Here is a 19,579-nt window from a genome sequence, read left to right as displayed (position 1 = left end):
TTGGGAAAACAATGGTGTCATCACAGCAGTTTGTCAAAAGCATAATTGAGAGCAATTGTTAAAAAATTGGCAAAAGTCTGAGTATAGTCAGTCCGGGAGTGAATAAGACGATGCTGCGCAGACAGATATTCAAGATAGAGAAAATCATCCGCCAGCTGCAATTGCAGGAGAGCATATACAGTATGTGCAGTGAGCCACGTAGTAGCCGCACGTTTCGTGGCCGGATAAGGTCGAAAATCCGGAATCAGCGCGACGTCCACTGAGAAGCTGGCAGGACTCGTGCGATTGACCAGGGCAAGAAGCTTAACGGCGATGGTCCAAATCGACGCCGATCGCGGACACGAAAATCGGTGTTCGAGTGTGTCGTCGCAGGGGCAATAATCACACAAGCCAGACGGCCGCAAATGAATGCGACACATCTTGTCGTTCGTGGGGAAGGCTCGATTCACGACCTTATACCACAAACTACTAACGTCCGGCGGCAAGTAAGAGGCGTGGATGTTGGCCCACACTGTCCGCCACGCCGATTCAGGAAAACGCAATTCCATCTTATTGCTAGCAGGCCGCCCCCGCAAAGCGGAATACACGCCCCGCGCTGATCTCGTCCGAGGATCGAGGTCGTCAGCACCGAGATAACTCTTGTGCAAGAAAAAGTCCCGAACATAACGCAGGCGGTATGGGATCCCGGTCGGATCGAGTGGAGCCAGCTCAGAGGAGGGACGATAAACACGGAACAAAAGAGTCGTGAGATGCGAGGCGTTCTTCTCAATCGTGACACAAGTTCTATTAATCAGTAAAGCAGATGCTTTGGTCACGAAGTGGATCAGGCCAAGCCCACCTCGGTCACGCGGCAAAGTACACGTGAGATAAGCCACTTTAAAAACATCCCCCCGCCACAGAAACCAATAGACCGCTTGCGTTATGGCACGTCCTAGTTCTATCGGGACGTGAAATAGTTGGGCTAAGTACCAGGCCTTGCTGAGTAAGAACGAATTGATCAGCGCGACCCTCTGTGTTAGCGCCAAGGTGCGAGTGGCACTCAAGTGAGCCATCGCGCGTATACCATACAGAACAAGACGCCAATTGGAAGCCGCCGTCTGCAAAAGATTAGGTCGAAATCGGACGCCCAAAATTTTATGCTCACGAGTGACCGTAAACCACGGGCGCGAGAAACCGCGTGAAACCGCATGAATCGGTAGAAAGACGGTTTTACGAGGATTAATTTTCGCGCCCGATGCAAGTTCGTATGTGTTTAGAATGGCACGAATAACGTCGAAATCAGAGACCGAGGACACCAACAAACCAAGATCATCGGCATATGCACTGCACACGTATTTGGTACCGCCAAGACGCAAACCCTGACAAGAAGATGCCAATTTCCGCAACAGAGGGTCCAAAGAGATCGCAAATAACGCCATTGATAAAGGGCATCCTTGTTTCACTGAGCATCGTACAGGAACAGGCTCCGAAAAACATCCATTAATGCAAACTCGTGATGACGACGCCGTAAACAAATTAAAGAGCATGTTGATAAAGGTCGCTCCGAAACCAAATTGTTGCAACACCCGCCGTAGATATTGGTGGCCCACCCTATCGAACGCCATAGCAAAATCGATTGACAAAATGCCCAAAGGGTGTCTGTGCGTCGTCGCATACGCAATTGCGTCGCGATACGTCAACACAGCGTCGTAAATCGTGCGTTGTGGCACAGCACAGAATTGGTACTCGCTAACCACTTTGCGCATGATCACTTTCAAACGAAGCGCTACACATTTCGTAAATAATTTGTAGTCACCGTTGAGGAGAGTGAGGGGACGTAAGTCACACAATTTACGATTAGTCGGTGTCTTTGGAGCTAGGGTCACTACGCCTTCCAAAAAAGATGGAGGAAGCGACACACCATTTAAGATTTCATTATACATAGTGGTCAGTACAGGACCAAAGAAACACCAAAAGTGAAGATAGAATTCCGGCGGGAAGCCGTCAGCGCCGGGCGATTTGTTCTTCGCACACTGTTTGAGCACGTCACGCACTTCCTCGACAGTGAACGGTTCAGTAAGGTGGAGACGATCGGTGACTGTGAGAACCCGCGGAACGTCAGCAAGGAGATCAGAGACGGCGACATCGTCACTGTCTTTAGCACTAAAAAGATCGACAAAGTGCCGGTGTGCCTCAGCAACAATCTCCGACTGAGTGCTGACGCGCACGCCATCAGCTGTTTCCAGTTCTGTGACGTAACGGCGCGCCGCCCGACGGCGCTCCCGCAAATAATGAAACAAGGAAGGCGCTTCGTCGTCAAAGGAACCAGGAGCCTGACTCCGCACAACACTACCTTTCAGCGACTTCGTCTTCAGGGCCAAAAGACGGGTTTTAATTTGCCGAATCTGCGCCCACCTGAGACCCGGAGTGTTCGGCTGTAGGCGGATCGCGTCATTGAGACAAGTTTCATAAAACTGCATAGTGGACCTCTCCCAATGAGCAAGCTGTCGACTAAATTCACAGATAGCTTTACGGAGCGCTGGCTTCACGTATTCCACCCACCACGATAGAACAGTGGGATACACGGCACGATATTTCGCAGCCTGCTGCCACACACGAGAAACAACCGGTTCAAAACCAGGATGCGACAAATGACAAACATTAAACTTCCACATAGTCCGCATACGGGGTTTTGTGGCTAGCAAAGAATGGAAGCGACAAACATATGCACAGTGGTCCGAAAAGAGAACGGGATGCACCTTAGACTCGATAACACAACCCTTTTTGTCACCAGAAATATAAATGCGATCGATCCGGCTCCGACCGGTCACGTAATAATAAGTAAACCCCGGTTCGGCGGGATACAAATGACGCCAGGTATCGACCAATTTCATTTCCGTGACAAGCGTTTGGAGTTCTAAACATTTGTAGGGCCGTGGCTCCTGGTCTCTATCAGCCAACACACAATTAAAATCACCACCCAACACTATTGGCAGGTGGGTGCCAGAAAGAAGATGACAAATATCTCTGCTATAAAACACGCGACGCTGCAGCTTCCCCTCAGCACCGGAAGGTGCGTACACGTTCACGTATCGGATGTTGTTGACCGTACAGGCCACCCCACGCCCGTTAGGTATCGTAGCAACGTCCGTGTAAGCAATGCCGGCCCTAACTAACAACGCAGTGCCACAGTTACATTCCGGATCAAAGTTAAACAACACCTGATAGCCGGGAACAAATTGTAAAAGATCGGACACAACTTCTTGCAAAAAGACTACGTCGGCAGCGACAAAACGTAAAAAGTCCACCAAGCTCAAGTACTTAGCACGCGACGCCAAACGGTTGAGATTTACGGTAGCGACAACAGATGGAAGGTACGCTACCATACACGAAAGAAACAAACAAAGAAGCTAGACGGTAGTGAAAGTACCGTCAGCCTCCTCCACATCCTCTCCCCAGTCATACGGTTGCGCGTGCGAAGACGCACCCGCAACATCCGTGAGCGTGGGCGCACCGGAACTTCCCACCGACATAGGTACGTCGTGCGTGGGAGGGACCGACGCGAGATCTTGTGAAGACGGGCGCGCGCGGGGCTCAGGAGGCTCCTCGGCTTTTCGCTTTTGCGAGGAATGGACCGGAATAGGCGCAGGATCGACATCGGTATCCATTGCACCGCCCGTTGCCCCAGAATGTAACACACCCTGCAAATGGCGGACCATTTCCTGCCGGCGTTCGTCCGCACGCGCGTGCTGACTACCGGCCACCGAATGCTGCTGACGGCGCCCAGAAGGGGCAGCCGGCCGAGCGTCAGGAACGACACGCTGCGCGGTTTTTTGAGACGCCTTCGGCTGTAACTTTGAAGGCGTCGAACGCGGAGAGGGTTTACGTTCCGGAGACGGGCTACGCTCCCTGCCAGAAGAGGACCGTTGCGATAAAAACACAGAAGTGCTTACACTACGTGCCCGATCAACAGAGCCGCGACGCCGGGAAGCAGTGTCGCGCCGCGACCTAGGTTTTTGCGGTGCAGGAGCCTTTGGTGGAGCGCAAGCAGCTACAGGAGCAGGAACCGATTCCGGAGGAAGCACAACGGGGGCAGTACGCTGATGGACAGGTTCTGAGACCGATGTGTCAGACACTTTTGGGGACGACATAAAGACGCGTTCAACAGGGATGGATTCGGACGGGTCGGAGTGTATATGTGCCACATTATGAGAGACATCAGGTGGAACAATGTCCATCACGACAACGTCGGAGGGCACCGGGTTCGCCACGATATCAGAAGCAACAACCGGAGCGGGTTCGGCACTCGTCTCTGTCGACGCGGACGGAATGTCCGACCGTGTAACAAGAGCAACATCAACAGCAACTGGCGAAGGCACGACCGACACGACCGAACCGACCGAACCGACATCAACAACAGGGACGACAGACGTTACGTCCATTGCAACAGCGGTGTCAACACGGCGGGCAGGCGAAGGGGGTGCACCTAATGCAACTGCCGCCCACGTTGTCTGTGCGTCACCGTCATCGCCAAGTGGCAACTGCACCGGACGCCTACGGCGCGGACAATGTTGTCTAAAATGGTCCGTAGCGTTACAATATGAACAAGTTTGTGGTTGTCCACTGTATGTAATGAAGGCACGATGACCGGCCATATACAAAAATGACGGAACATGCTTTCTCACTATCATTCGAACGCTACGAATACCATTTTCCACTTGAAAAGGGTACGCAGCCGACCACTTCTCTTTTACAACCGACAACACAGTGCCGTAGGGGCCAAGACAACGTGAGATGGTCTCGTTTTTGACCTCAAAGGGAAGGTTAAACACCCGCACATTACGAACACCAAAACCTGCATTTGTAATATTAACATTACTAACACTGCCGTCAGAATGTTTAAATTTTCGCACACCATCATTTACGGACACGATACTGTCACAAAGTTCCGAATTACTGAGCTTTACGAAAAGAGAATTGAGGAACGTGTCTAACTGCAAGCCAAGGACGTCACTATCGGTTAACTTTAAGTCATTGATTAACCAATGATGAATTTCTAAAGCAGTCGGGCGGGACACATTGCGATCGAATTCGCACTGGATATTATTCTCGCGATCTTCAGAGTCCATGTCTACTCACAGTTGTGATGAAAACCAGCAACCGCGAGGCGAAGAGCCGCCACGTGGCACAGCGAGCACGCGACTGGCACAAACACCAACGGCCGAGCGGAGCGCGCGCCGCCGAGGTGTGGCTGGGCGCTTGCAGCCTTCGACACTAGCGGAGGACGCATCTTGTCCGTGGTGTCCAGCGGAGGGCCTGTGCGGGGTGTGGCAGTGTCGTGCTGGAGGGCGCCACTGGTAGCGATGTGGGCTTCCTCGCCTCGCCTCACACCAGGTGTCTGCGTAGTTTGCACTGCATTCGCGCCATTCCTATCCCTGTCCCCGTCCCGACTTGTCCCGACTTTGCTCGACTGCCGCTCGCTGCCGCTCGGGTCGTGGTCCATATGACAGCGCAAGCACGACAAACGTCTGCGGGACGAGACGTGACGAGACGACTAAGGAATAAATTCGTGATTACAAATCAAATTTGGAACTTTACACAAAAATAGGCGGTGACGTATTTCAGAAATCAACTGCCGATTCGTACTGTTTTGTCGTTTTCAAAGTCTTCTTGGCAAACTTGGTTAGCACATTCTCCCTCAAACTGAGTTAATTACTGCATTTTCGCACCATTACAGTAGTTTAAAAGGCTTAAGGAAGCATCTTTGTCACAACAGAAAGGTAGTTTGAAAATTGGGCTGGCAGGGGTAGCGACATAATAACAAAACAAAAAAAGGAAAGGAGCCAACAGCACCTTTTTTTTAAGTTTTTTAATTACTGCATTTTGTTACCATTACAGTAGTTTAAAAGGGTTAAGGAAGCATCTTTGTCACAACAGAAAGGTAGTTTGAAAATTGGGCTGGCAGGGGTAGCGACATAATAACAAAACAAAAAAGAAAGGAAAGGAGCCAACAGCACCCGGGTTTCCCAGGCGGTCACCCATCCAAGTACTAACCGGGCCCAATGATGCTTAACTTCGGTGATCGGACGAGAACCGGTGTATTCATCATGGTATGGCCGTTGGCACTCGTGCAAGGTAGGAGCACGGCAGAATTCGCATTCGGCTTCTCTCCCAACACACAAAATGTTAGTTTTCCGCCGCATTTGACGAAAGCACTTCCTTCTGCAACAGCCAGTTCCTCGAGGACGGCGCGGGGGGCGCGCCCGGCGTCCCAGCGAGCGACGGCCGAATTAGCGGGCGTACCGCCGCGTGTGTGAGACGCACTGTTGCTCGTTGCACCTCCTGTCATTCGCTGGGCGCGTGCAGCCTTCGACACTAGCGGAGGACGCATCTTGTCCGTGGTGTCCAGCGGAGGGCCTGTGCGGGGTGTGGCAGTGTCGTGCTGGAGGGCGCCACTGGTAGCGATGTGGGCTTCCTCGCCTCGCCTCACACCAGGTGTCTGCGTAGTTTGCACTGCATTCGCGCCATTCCTATCCCTGTCCCCGTCCCGACTTGTCCCGACTTTGCTCGACTGCCGCTCGCTGCCGCTCGGGTCGTGGTCCATATGACAGCGCAAGCACGACAAACGTCTGCGGGACGAGACGTGACGAGACGACTAAGGAATAAATTCGTGATTACAAATCAAATTTGGAACTTTACACAAAAATAGGCGGTGACGTATTTCAGAAATCAACTGCCGATTCGTACTGTTTTGTCGTTTTCAAAGTCTTCTTGGCAAACTTGGTTAGCACATTCTCCCTCAAACTGAGTTAATTACTGCATTTTCGCACCATTACAGTAGTTTAAAAGGCTTAAGGAAGCATCTTTGTCACAACAGAAAGGTAGTTTGAAAATTGGGCTGGCAGGGGTAGCGACATAATAACAAAACAAAAAAAGGAAAGGAGCCAACAGCACCTTTTTTTTAAGTTTTTTAATTACTGCATTTTGTTACCATTACAGTAGTTTAAAAGGGTTAAGGAAGCATCTTTGTCACAACAGAAAGGTAGTTTGAAAATTGGGCTGGCAGGGGTAGCGACATAATAACAAAACAAAAAAAGGAAAGGAGCCAACAGCACCTTTTTTTTAAGTTTTTTAATTACTGCATTTTGTTACCATTACAGTAGTTTAAAAGGATTAAGGAAGCATCTTTGTCACAACAGAAAGGTAGTTTGAAAATTGGGCTGGCAGGGGTAGCGACATAATAACAAAACAAAAAAGAAAGGAAAGGAGCCAACAGCACCCGGGTTTCCCAGGCGGTCACCCATCCAAGTACTAACCGGGCCCAATGATGCTTAACTTCGGTGATCGGACGAGAACCGGTGTATTCATCATGGTATGGCCGTTGGCACTCGTGCAAGGTAGGAGCACGGCAGAATTCGCATTCGGCTTCTCTCCCAACACACAAAATGTTAGTTTTCCGCCGCATTTGACGAAAGCACTTCCTTCTGCAACAGCCAGTTCCTCGAGGACGGCGCGGGGGGCGCGCCCGGCGTCCCAGCGAGCGACGGCCGAATTAGCGGGCGTACCGCCGCGTGTGTGAGACGCACTGTTGCTCGTTGCACCTCCTGTCATTCGCTGGGCGCGTGCAGCCTTCGACACTAGCGGAGGACGCATCTTGTCCGTGGTGTCCAGCGGAGGGCCTGTGCGGGGTGTGGCAGTGTCGTGCTGGAGGGCGCCACTGGTAGCGATGTGGGCTTCCTCGCCTCGCCTCACACCAGGTGTCTGCGTAGTTTGCACTGCATTCGCGCCATTCCTATCCCTGTCCCCGTCCCGACTTGTCCCGACTTTGCTCGACTGCCGCTCGCTGCCGCTCGGGTCGTGGTCCATATGACAGCGCAAGCACGACAAACGTCTGCGGGACGAGACGTGACGAGACGACTAAGGAATAAATTCGTGATTACAAATCAAATTTGGAACTTTACACAAAAATAGGCGGTGACGTATTTCAGAAATCAACTGCCGATTCGTACTGTTTTGTCGTTTTCAAAGTCTTCTTGGCAAACTTGGTTAGCACATTCTCCCTCAAACTGAGTTAATTACTGCATTTTCGCACCATTACAGTAGTTTAAAAGGCTTAAGGAAGCATCTTTGTCACAACAGAAAGGTAGTTTGAAAATTGGGCTGGCAGGGGTAGCGACATAATAACAAAACAAAAAAAGGAAAGGAGCCAACAGCACCTTTTTTTTAAGTTTTTTAATTACTGCATTTTGTTACCATTACAGTAGTTTAAAAGGGTTAAGGAAGCATCTTTGTCACAACAGAAAGGTAGTTTGAAAATTGGGCTGGCAGGGGTAGCGACATAATAACAAAACAAAAAAAGGAAAGGAGCCAACAGCACCTTTTTTTTAAGTTTTTTAATTACTGCATTTTGTTACCATTACAGTAGTTTAAAAGGATTAAGGAAGCATCTTTGTCACAACAGAAAGGTAGTTTGAAAATTGGGCTGGCAGGGGTAGCGACATAATAACAAAACAAAAAAGAAAGGAAAGGAGCCAACAGCACCCGGGTTTCCCAGGCGGTCACCCATCCAAGTACTAACCGGGCCCAATGATGCTTAACTTCGGTGATCGGACGAGAACCGGTGTATTCATCATGGTATGGCCGTTGGCACTCGTGCAAGGTAGGAGCACGGCAGAATTCGCATTCGGCTTCTCTCCCAACACACAAACTGTTAGTTTTCCGCCGCATTTGACGAAAGCACTTCCTTCTGCAACAGCCAGTTCCTCGAGGACGGCGCGGGGGGCGCGCCCGGCGTCCCAGCGAGCGACGGCCGAATTAGCGGGCGTACCGCCGCGTGTGTGAGACGCACTGTTGCTCGTTGCACCTCCTGTCATTCGCTGGGCGCGTGCAGCCTTCGACACTAGCGGAGGACGCATCTTGTCCGTGGTGTCCAGCGGAGGGCCTGTGCGGGGTGTGGCAGTGTCGTGCTGGAGGGCGCCACTGGTAGCGATGTGGGCTTCCTCGCCTCGCCTCACACCAGGTGTCTGCGTAGTTTGCACTGCATTCGCGCCATTCCTATCCCTGTCCCCGTCCCTACTTGTCCCGACTTTGCTCGACTGCCGCTCGCTGCCGCTCGGGTCGTGGTCCATATGACAGCGCAAGCACGACAAACGTCTGCGGGACGAGACGTGACGAGACGACTAAGGAATAAATTCGTGATTACAAATCAAATTTGGAACTTTACACAAAAATAGGCGGTGACGTATTTCAGAAATCAACTGCCGATTCGTACTGTTTTGTCGTTTTCAAAGTCTTCTTGGCAAACTTGGTTAGCACATTCTCCCTCAAACTGAGTTAATTACTGCATTTTCGCACCATTACAGTAGTTTAAAAGGCTTAAGGAAGCATCTTTGTCACAACAGAAAGGTAGTTTGAAAATTGGGCTGGCAGGGGTAGCGACATAATAACAAAACAAAAAAAGGAAAGGAGCCAACAGCACCTTTTTTTTAAGTTTTTTAATTACTGCATTTTGTTACCATTACAGTAGTTTAAAAGGGTTAAGGAAGCATCTTTGTCACAACAGAAAGGTAGTTTGAAAATTGGGCTGGCAGGGGTAGCGACATAATAACAAAACAAAAAAAGGAAAGGAGCCAACAGCACCTTTTTTTTAAGTTTTTTAATTACTGCATTTTGTTACCATTACAGTAGTTTAAAAGGATTAAGGAAGCATCTTTGTCACAACAGAAAGGTAGTTTGAAAATTGGGCTGGCAGGGGTAGCGACATAATAACAAAACAAAAAAGAAAGGAAAGGAGCCAACAGCACCCGGGTTTCCCAGGCGGTCACCCATCCAAGTACTAACCGGGCCCAATGATGCTTAACTTCGGTGATCGGACGAGAACCGGTGTATTCATCATGGTATGGCCGTTGGCACTCGTGCAAGGTAGGAGCACGGCAGAATTCGCATTCGGCTTCTCTCCCAACACACAAAATGTTAGTTTTCCGCCGCATTTGACGAAAGCACTTCCTTCTGCAACAGCCAGTTCCTCGAGGACGGCGCGGGGGGCGCGCCCGGCGTCCCAGCGAGCGACGGCCGAATTAGCGGGCGTACCGCCGCGTGTGTGAGACGCACTGTTGCTCGTTGCACCTCCTGTCATTCGCTGGGCGCGTGCAGCCTTCGACACTAGCGGAGGACGCATCTTGTCCGTGGTGTCCAGCGGAGGGCCTGTGCGGGGTGTGGCAGTGTCGTGCTGGAGGGCGCCACTGGTAGCGATGTGGGCTTCCTCGCCTCGCCTCACACCAGGTGTCTGCGTAGTTTGCACTGCATTCGCGCCATTCCTATCCCTGTCCCCGTCCCGACTTGTCCCGACTTTGCTCGACTGCCGCTCGCTGCCGCTCGGGTCGTGGTCCATATGACAGCGCAAGCACGACAAACGTCTGCGGGACGAGACGTGACGAGACGACTAAGGAATAAATTCGTGATTACAAATCAAATTTGGAACTTTACACAAAAATAGGCGGTGACGTATTTCAGAAATCAACTGCCGATTCGTACTGTTTTGTCGTTTTCAAAGTCTTCTTGGCAAACTTGGTTAGCACATTCTCCCTCAAACTGAGTTAATTACTGCATTTTCGCACCATTACAGTAGTTTAAAAGGCTTAAGGAAGCATCTTTGTCACAACAGAAAGGTAGTTTGAAAATTGGGCTGGCAGGGGTAGCGACATAATAACAAAACAAAAAAAGGAAAGGAGCCAACAGCACCTTTTTTTTAAGTTTTTTAATTACTGCATTTTGTTACCATTACAGTAGTTTAAAAGGGTTAAGGAAGCATCTTTGTCACAACAGAAAGGTAGTTTGAAAATTGGGCTGGCAGGGGTAGCGACATAATAACAAAACAAAAAAAGGAAAGGAGCCAACAGCACCTTTTTTTTAAGTTTTTTAATTACTGCATTTTGTTACCATTACAGTAGTTTAAAAGGATTAAGGAAGCATCTTTGTCACAACAGAAAGGTAGTTTGAAAATTGGGCTGGCAGGGGTAGCGACATAATAACAAAACAAAAAAGAAAGGAAAGGAGCCAACAGCACCCGGGTTTCCCAGGCGGTCACCCATCCAAGTACTAACCGGGCCCAATGATGCTTAACTTCGGTGATCGGACGAGAACCGGTGTATTCATCATGGTATGGCCGTTGGCACTCGTGCAAGGTAGGAGCACGGCAGAATTCGCATTCGGCTTCTCTCCCAACACACAAACTGTTAGTTTTCCGCCGCATTTGACGAAAGCACTTCCTTCTGCAACAGCCAGTTCCTCGAGGACGGCGCGGGGGGCGCGCCCGGCGTCCCAGCGAGCGACGGCCGAATTAGCGGGCGTACCGCCGCGTGTGTGAGACGCACTGTTGCTCGTTGCACCTCCTGTCATTCGCTGGGCGCGTGCAGCCTTCGACACTAGCGGAGGACGCATCTTGTCCGTGGTGTCCAGCGGAGGGCCTGTGCGGGGTGTGGCAGTGTCGTGCTGGAGGGCGCCACTGGTAGCGATGTGGGCTTCCTCGCCTCGCCTCACACCAGGTGTCTGCGTAGTTTGCACTGCATTCGCGCCATTCCTATCCCTGTCCCCGTCCCTACTTGTCCCGACTTTGCTCGACTGCCGCTCGCTGCCGCTCGGGTCGTGGTCCATATGACAGCGCAAGCACGACAAACGTCTGCGGGACGAGACGTGACGAGACGACTAAGGAATAAATTCGTGATTACAAATCAAATTTGGAACTTTACACAAAAATAGGCGGTGACGTATTTCAGAAATCAACTGCCGATTCGTACTGTTTTGTCGTTTTCAAAGTCTTCTTGGCAAACTTGGTTAGCACATTCTCCCTCAAACTGAGTTAATTACTGCATTTTCGCACCATTACAGTAGTTTAAAAGGCTTAAGGAAGCATCTTTGTCACAACAGAAAGGTAGTTTGAAAATTGGGCTGGCAGGGGTAGCGACATAATAACAAAACAAAAAAAGGAAAGGAGCCAACAGCACCTTTTTTTTAAGTTTTTTAATTACTGCATTTTGTTACCATTACAGTAGTTTAAAAGGGTTAAGGAAGCATCTTTGTCACAACAGAAAGGTAGTTTGAAAATTGGGCTGGCAGGGGTAGCGACATAATAACAAAACAAAAAAAGGAAAGGAGCCAACAGCACCTTTTTTTTAAGTTTTTTAATTACTGCATTTTGTTACCATTACAGTAGTTTAAAAGGATTAAGGAAGCATCTTTGTCACAACAGAAAGGTAGTTTGAAAATTGGGCTGGCAGGGGTAGCGACATAATAACAAAACAAAAAAGAAAGGAAAGGAGCCAACAGCACCCGGGTTTCCCAGGCGGTCACCCATCCAAGTACTAACCGGGCCCAATGATGCTTAACTTCGGTGATCGGACGAGAACCGGTGTATTCATCATGTTATGGCCGTTGGCACTCGTGCAAGGTAGGAGCACGGCAGAATTCGCATTCGGCTTCTCTCCCAACACACAAAATGTTAGTTTTCCGCCGCATTTGACGAAAGCACTTCCTTCTGCAACAGCCAGTTCCTCGAGGACGGCGCGGGGGGCGCGCCCGGCGTCCCAGCGAGCGACGGCCGAATTAGCGGGCGTACCGCCGCGTGTGTGAGACGCACTGTTGCTCGTTGCACCTCCTGTCATTCGCTGGGCGCGTGCAGCCTTCGACACTAGCGGAGGACGCATCTTGTCCGTGGTGTCCAGCGGAGGGCCTGTGCGGGGTGTGGCAGTGTCGTGCTGGAGGGCGCCACTGGTAGCGATGTGGGCTTCCTCGCCTCGCCTCACACCAGGTGTCTGCGTAGTTTGCACTGCATTCGCGCCATTCCTATCCCTGTCCCCGTCCCGACTTGTCCCGACTTTGCTCGACTGCCGCTCGCTGCCGCTCGGGTCGTGGTCCATATGACAGCGCAAGCACGACAAACGTCTGCGGGACGAGACGTGACGAGACGACTAAGGAATAAATTCGTGATTACAAATCAAATTTGGAACTTTACACAAAAATAGGCGGTGACGTATTTCAGAAATCAACTGCCGATTCGTACTGTTTTGTCGTTTTCAAAGTCTTCTTGGCAAACTTGGTTAGCACATTCTCCCTCAAACTGAGTTAATTACTGCATTTTCGCACCATTACAGTAGTTTAAAAGGCTTAAGGAAGCATCTTTGTCACAACAGAAAGGTAGTTTGAAAATTGGGCTGGCAGGGGTAGCGACATAATAACAAAACAAAAAAAGGAAAGGAGCCAACAGCACCTTTTTTTTAAGTTTTTTAATTACTGCATTTTGTTACCATTACAGTAGTTTAAAAGGGTTAAGGAAGCATCTTTGTCACAACAGAAAGGTAGTTTGAAAATTGGGCTGGCAGGGGTAGCGACATAATAACAAAACAAAAAAAGGAAAGGAGCCAACAGCACCTTTTTTTTAAGTTTTTTAATTACTGCATTTTGTTACCATTACAGTAGTTTAAAAGGATTAAGGAAGCATCTTTGTCACAACAGAAAGGTAGTTTGAAAATTGGGCTGGCAGGGGTAGCGACATAATAACAAAACAAAAAAGAAAGGAAAGGAGCCAACAGCACCCGGGTTTCCCAGGCGGTCACCCATCCAAGTACTAACCGGGCCCAATGATGCTTAACTTCGGTGATCGGACGAGAACCGGTGTATTCATCATGGTATGGCCGTTGGCACTCGTGCAAGGTAGGAGCACGGCAGAATTCGCATTCGGCTTCTCTCCCAACACACAAAATGTTAGTTTTCCGCCGCATTTGACGAAAGCACTTCCTTCTGCAACAGCCAGTTCCTCGAGGACGGCGCGGGGGGCGCGCCCGGCGTCCCAGCGAGCGACGGCCGAATTAGCGGGCGTACCGCCGCGTGTGTGAGACGCACTGTTGCTCGTTGCACCTCCTGTCATTCGCTGGGCGCGTGCAGCCTTCGACACTAGCGGAGGACGCATCTTGTCCGTGGTGTCCAGCGGAGGGCCTGTGCGGGGTGTGGCAGTGTCGTGCTGGAGGGCGCCACTGGTAGCGATGTGGGCTTCCTCGCCTCGCCTCACACCAGGTGTCTGCGTAGTTTGCACTGCATTCGCGCCATTCCTATCCCTGTCCCCGTCCCGACTTGTCCCGACTTTGCTCGACTGCCGCTCGCTGCCGCTCGGGTCGTGGTCCATATGACAGCGCAAGCACGACAAACGTCTGCGGGACGAGACGTGACGAGACGACTAAGGAATAAATTCGTGATTACAAATCAAATTTGGAACTTTACACAAAAATAGGCGGTGACGTATTTCAGAAATCAACTGCCGATTCGTACTGTTTTGTCGTTTTCAAAGTCTTCTTGGCAAACTTGGTTAGCACATTCTCCCTCAAACTGAGTTAATTACTGCATTTTCGCACCATTACAGTAGTTTAAAAGGCTTAAGGAAGCATCTTTGTCACAACAGAAAGGTAGTTTGAAAATTGGGCTGGCAGGGGTAGCGACATAATAACAAAACAAAAAAAGGAAAGGAGCCAACAGCACCTTTTTTTTAAGTTTTTTAATTACTGCATTTTGTTACCATTACAGTAGTTTAAAAGGGTTAAGGAAGCATCTTTGTCACAACAGAAAGGTAGTTTGAAAATTGGGCTGGCAGGGGTAGCGACATAATAACAAAACAAAAAAAGGAAAGGAGCCAACAGCACCTTTTTTTTAAGTTTTTTAATTACTGCATTTTGTTACCATTACAGTAGTTTAAAAGGATTAAGGAAGCATCTTTGTCACAACAGAAAGGTAGTTTGAAAATTGGGCTGGCAGGGGTAGCGACATAATAACAAAACAAAAAAGAAAGGAAAGGAGCCAACAGCACCCGGGTTTCCCAGGCGGTCACCCATCCAAGTACTAACCGGGCCCAATGATGCTTAACTTCGGTGATCGGACGAGAACCGGTGTATTCATCATGGTATGGCCGTTGGCACTCGTGCAAGGTAGGAGCACGGCAGAATTCGCATTCGGCTTCTCTCCCAACACACAAAATGTTAGTTTTCCGCCGCATTTGACGAAAGCACTTCCTTCTGCAACAGCCAGTTCCTCGAGGACGGCGCGGGGGGCGCGCCCGGCGTCCCAGCGAGCGACGGCCGAATTAGCGGGCGTACCGCCGCGTGTGTGAGACGCACTGTTGCTCGTTGCACCTCCTGTCATTCGCTGGGCGCGTGCAGCCTTCGACACTAGCGGAGGACGCATCTTGTCCGTGGTGTCCAGCGGAGGGCCTGTGCGGGGTGTGGCAGTGTCGTGCTGGAGGGCGCCACTGGTAGCGATGTGGGCTTCCTCGCCTCGCCTCACACCAGGTGTCTGCGTAGTTTGCACTGCATTCGCGCCATTCCTATCCCTGTCCCCGTCCCGACTTGTCCCGACTTTGCTCGACTGCCGCTCGCTGCCGCTCGGGTCGTGGTCCATATGACAGCGCAAGCACGACAAACGTCTGCGGGACGAGACGTGACGAGACGACTAAGGAATAAATTCGTGATTACAAATCAAATTTGGAACTTTACACAAAAATAGGCGGTGACGTATTTCAGAAATCAACTGCCGATTCGTACTGTTTTGTCGTTTTCAAAGTCTTCTTGGCAAACTTGGTTAGCACATTCTCCCTCAAACTGAGTTAATTACTGCATTTTCGCACCATTACAGTAGTTTAAAAGGCTTAAGGAAGCATCTTTGTCACAACAGAAAGGTAGTTTGAAAATTGGGCTGGCAGGGGTAGCGACATAATAACAAAACAAAAAAAGGAAAGGAGCCAACAGCACCTTTTTTTTAAGTTTTTTAATTACTGCATTTTGTTACCATTACAGTAGTTTAAAAGGGTTAAGGAAGCATCTTTGTCACAACAGAAAGGTAGTTTGAAAATTGGGCTGGCAGGGGTAGCGACATAATAACAAAACAAAAAAAGGAAAGGAGCCAACAGCACCTTTTTTTTAAGTTTTTTAATTACTGCATTTTGTTACCATTACAGTAGTTTAAAAGGATTAAGGAAGCATCTTTGTCACAACAGAAAGGTAGTTTGAAAATTGGGCTGGCAGGGGTAGCGACATAATAACAAAACAAAAAAGAAAGGAAAGGAGCCAACAGCACCCGGGTTTCCCAGGCGGTCACCCATCCAAGTACTAACCGGGCCCAATGATGCTTAACTTCGGTGATCGGACGAGAACCGGTGTATTCATCATGGTATGGCCGTTGGCACTCGTGCAAGGTAGGAGCACGGCAGAATTCGCATTCGGCTTCTCTCCCAACACACAAAATGTTAGTTTTCCGCCGCATTTGACGAAAGCACTTCCTTCTGCAACAGCCAGTTCCTCGAGGACGGCGCGGGGGGCGCGCCCGGCGTCCCAGCGAGCGACGGCCGAATTAGCGGGCGTACCGCCGCGTGTGTGAGACGCACTGTTGCTCGTTGCACCTCCTGTCATTCGCTGGGCGCGTGCAGCCTTCGACACTAGCGGAGGACGCATCTTGTCCGTGGTGTCCAGCGGAGGGCCTGTGCGGGGTGTGGCAGTGTCGTGCTGGAGGGCGCCACTGGTAGCGATGTGGGCTTCCTCGCCTCGCCTCACACCAGGTGTCTGCGTAGTTTGCACTGCATTCGCGCCATTCCTATCCCTGTCCCCGTCCCGACTTGTCCCGACTTTGCTCGACTGCCGCTCGCTGCCGCTCGGGTCGTGGTCCATATGACAGCGCAAGCACGACAAACGTCTGCGGGACGAGACGTGACGAGACGACTAAGGAATAAATTCGTGATTACAAATCAAATTTGGAACTTTACACAAAAATAGGCGGTGACGTATTTCAGAAATCAACTGCCGATTCGTACTGTTTTGTCGTTTTCAAAGTCTTCTTGGCAAACTTGGTTAGCACATTCTCCCTCAAACTGAGTTAATTACTGCATTTTCGCACCATTACAGTAGTTTAAAAGGCTTAAGGAAGCATCTTTGTCACAACAGAAAGGTAGTTTGAAAATTGGGCTGGCAGGGGTAGCGACATAATAACAAAACAAAAAAAGGAAAGGAGCCAACAGCACCTTTTTTTTAAGTTTTTTAATTACTGCATTTTGTTACCATTACAGTAGTTTAAAAGGGTTAAGGAAGCATCTTTGTCACAACAGAAAGGTAGTTTGAAAATTGGGCTGGCAGGGGTAGCGACATAATAACAAAACAAAAAAAGGAAAGGAGCCAACAGCACCTTTTTTTTAAGTTTTTTAATTACTGCATTTTGTTACCATTACAGTAGTTTAAAAGGATTAAGGAAGCATCTTTGTCACAACAGAAAGGTAGTTTGAAAATTGGGCTGGCAGGGGTAGCGACATAATAACAAAACAAAAAAGAAAGGAAAGGAGCCAACAGCACCCGGGTTTCCCAGGCGGTCACCCATCCAAGTACTAACCGGGCCCAATGATGCTTAACTTCGGTGATCGGACGAGAACCGGTGTATTCATCATGGTATGGCCGTTGGCACTCGTGCAAGGTAGGAGCACGGCAGAATTCGCATTCGGCTTCTCTCCCAACACACAAAATGTTAGTTTTCCGCCGCATTTGACGAAAGCACTTCCTTCTGCAACAGCCAGTTCCTCGAGGACGGCGCGGGGGGCGCGCCCGGCGTCCCAGCGAGCGACGGCCGAATTAGCGGGCGTACCGCCGCGTGTGTGAGACGCACTGTTGCTCGTTGCACCTCCTGTCATTCGCTGGGCGCGTGCAGCCTTCGACACTAGCGGAGGACGCATCTTGTCCGTGGTGTCCAGCGGAGGGCCTGTGCGGGGTGTGGCAGTGTCGTGCTGGAGGGCGCCACTGGTAGCGATGTGGGCTTCCTCGCCTCGCCTCACACCAGGTGTCTGCGTAGTTTGCACTGCATTCGCGCCATTCCTATCCCTGTCCCCGTCCCGACTTGTCCCGACTTTGCTCGACTGCCGCTCGCTGCCGCTCGGGTCGTGGTCCATATGACAGCGCAAGCACGACAAACGTCTGCGGGACGAGACGTGACGAGACGACTAAGGAATAAATTCGTGATTACAAATCAAATTTGGAACTTTACACAAAAATAGGCGGTGACGTATTTCAGAAATCAACTGCCGATTCGTACTGTTTTGTCGTTTTCAAAGTCTTCTTGGCAAACTTGGTTAGCACATTCTCCCTCAAACTGAGTTAATTACTGCATTTTCGCACCATTACAGTAGTTTAAAAGGCTTAAGGAAGCATCTTTGTCACAACAGAAAGGTAGTTTGAAAATTGGGCTGGCAGGGGTAGCGACATAATAACAAAACAAAAAAAGGAAAGGAGCCAACAGCACCTTTTTTTTAAGTTTTTTAATTACTGCATTTTGTTACCATTACAGTAGTTTAAAAGGGTTAAGGAAGCATCTTTGTCACAACAGAAAGGTAGTTTGAAAATTGGGCTGGCAGGGGTAGCGACATAATAACAAAACAAAAAAAGGAAAGGAGCCAACAGCACCTTTTTTTTAAGTTTTTTAATTACTGCATTTTGTTACCATTACAGTAGTTTAAAAGGATTAAGGAAGCATCTTTGTCACAACAGAAAGGTAGTTTGAAAATTGGGCTGGCAGGGGTAGCGACATAATAACAAAACAAAAAAGAAAGGAAAGGAGCCAACAGCACCCGGGTTTCCCAGGCGGTCACCCATCCAAGTACTAACCGGGCCCAATGATGCTTAACTTCGGTGATCGGACGAGAACCGGTGTATTCATCATGGTATGGCCGTTGGCACTCGTGCAAGGTAGGAGCACGGCAGAATTCGCATTCGGCTTCTCTCCCAACACACAAAATGTTAGTTTTCCGCCGCATTTGACGAAAGCACTTCCTTCTGCAACAGCCAGTTCCTCGAGGACGGCGCGGGGGGCGCGCCCGGCGTCCCAGCGAGCGACGGCCGAATTAGCGGGCGTACCGCCGCGTGTGTGAGACGCACTGTTGCTCGTTGCACCTCCTGTCATTCGCTGGGCGCGTGCAGCCTTCGACACTAGCGGAGGACGCATCTTGTCCGTGGTGTCCAGCGGAGGGCCTGTGCGGGGTGTGGCAGTGTCGTGCTGGAGGGCGCCACTGGTAGCGATGTGGGCTTCCTCGCCTCGCCTCACACCAGGTGTCTGCGTAGTTTGCACTGCATTCGCGCCATTCCTATCCCTGTCCCCGTCCCGACTTGTCCCGACTTTGCTCGACTGCCGCTCGCTGCCGCTCGGGTCGTGGTCCATATGACAGCGCAAGCACGACAAACGTCTGCGGGACGAGACGTGACGAGACGACTAAGGAATAAATTCGTGATTACAAATCAAATTTGGAACTTTACACAAAAATAGGCGGTGACGTATTTCAGAAATCAACTGCCGATTCGTACTGTTTTGTCGTTTTCAAAGTCTTCTTGGCAAACTTGGTTAGCACATTCTCCCTCAAACTGAGTTAATTACTGCATTTTCGCACCATTACAGTAGTTTAAAAGGCTTAAGGAAGCATCTTTGTCACAACAGAAAGGTAGTTTGAAAATTGGGCTGGCAGGGGTAGCGACATAATAACAAAACAAAAAAAGGAAAGGAGCCAACAGCACCTTTTTTTTAAGTTTTTTAATTACTG

At 49.9% G+C, this 19,579-nt stretch overlaps 11 non-coding genes across 11 annotated transcripts; all 11 read right to left on the bottom strand.

Moving 5' to 3' along the window:
• Positions 1–5,984: 5,984 nt before the first annotated feature.
• Positions 5,985–6,103, bottom strand: LOC124597446. The gene has a single exon (XR_006978536.1). It is a non-coding gene; the product is annotated as a 5S ribosomal RNA (ribosomal RNA).
• Positions 6,104–7,246: 1,143 nt separating this feature from the next.
• On the bottom strand, positions 7,247–7,365 carry LOC124597434. The gene has a single exon (XR_006978535.1). It is a non-coding gene; the product is annotated as a 5S ribosomal RNA (ribosomal RNA).
• Positions 7,366–8,508: 1,143 nt separating this feature from the next.
• Positions 8,509–8,627, bottom strand: LOC124597423. The gene has a single exon (XR_006978534.1). It is a non-coding gene; the product is annotated as a 5S ribosomal RNA (ribosomal RNA).
• Positions 8,628–9,770: 1,143 nt separating this feature from the next.
• On the bottom strand, positions 9,771–9,889 carry LOC124597412. Its single transcript, XR_006978533.1, has one exon. It is a non-coding gene; the product is annotated as a 5S ribosomal RNA (ribosomal RNA).
• Positions 9,890–11,032: 1,143 nt separating this feature from the next.
• Positions 11,033–11,151, bottom strand: LOC124597400. The gene has a single exon (XR_006978532.1). It is a non-coding gene; the product is annotated as a 5S ribosomal RNA (ribosomal RNA).
• A 1,143-nt stretch (positions 11,152–12,294) lies between these two features.
• On the bottom strand, positions 12,295–12,413 carry LOC124597355. Its single transcript, XR_006978524.1, has one exon. It is a non-coding gene; the product is annotated as a 5S ribosomal RNA (ribosomal RNA).
• A 1,143-nt stretch (positions 12,414–13,556) lies between these two features.
• Positions 13,557–13,675, bottom strand: LOC124597388. The gene has a single exon (XR_006978531.1). It is a non-coding gene; the product is annotated as a 5S ribosomal RNA (ribosomal RNA).
• Positions 13,676–14,818: 1,143 nt separating this feature from the next.
• LOC124597377 lies at positions 14,819–14,937 on the bottom strand. Its single transcript, XR_006978530.1, has one exon. It is a non-coding gene; the product is annotated as a 5S ribosomal RNA (ribosomal RNA).
• A 1,143-nt stretch (positions 14,938–16,080) lies between these two features.
• LOC124597365 lies at positions 16,081–16,199 on the bottom strand. Its single transcript, XR_006978529.1, has one exon. It is a non-coding gene; the product is annotated as a 5S ribosomal RNA (ribosomal RNA).
• A 1,143-nt stretch (positions 16,200–17,342) lies between these two features.
• Positions 17,343–17,461, bottom strand: LOC124597353. The gene has a single exon (XR_006978522.1). It is a non-coding gene; the product is annotated as a 5S ribosomal RNA (ribosomal RNA).
• A 1,143-nt stretch (positions 17,462–18,604) lies between these two features.
• LOC124597341 lies at positions 18,605–18,723 on the bottom strand. Its single transcript, XR_006978511.1, has one exon. It is a non-coding gene; the product is annotated as a 5S ribosomal RNA (ribosomal RNA).
• Between the last annotated feature and the right edge of the window lie 856 nt (positions 18,724–19,579).

The sequence above is a fragment of the Schistocerca americana genome, chromosome 2, assembly GCF_021461395.2.
Source record: "Schistocerca americana isolate TAMUIC-IGC-003095 chromosome 2, iqSchAmer2.1, whole genome shotgun sequence".
In the NCBI taxonomy this organism is placed as follows: Eukaryota; Metazoa; Arthropoda; class Insecta; order Orthoptera; family Acrididae; genus Schistocerca; species Schistocerca americana.
This window is presented reverse-complemented; position numbering and strand designations above follow the sequence as displayed.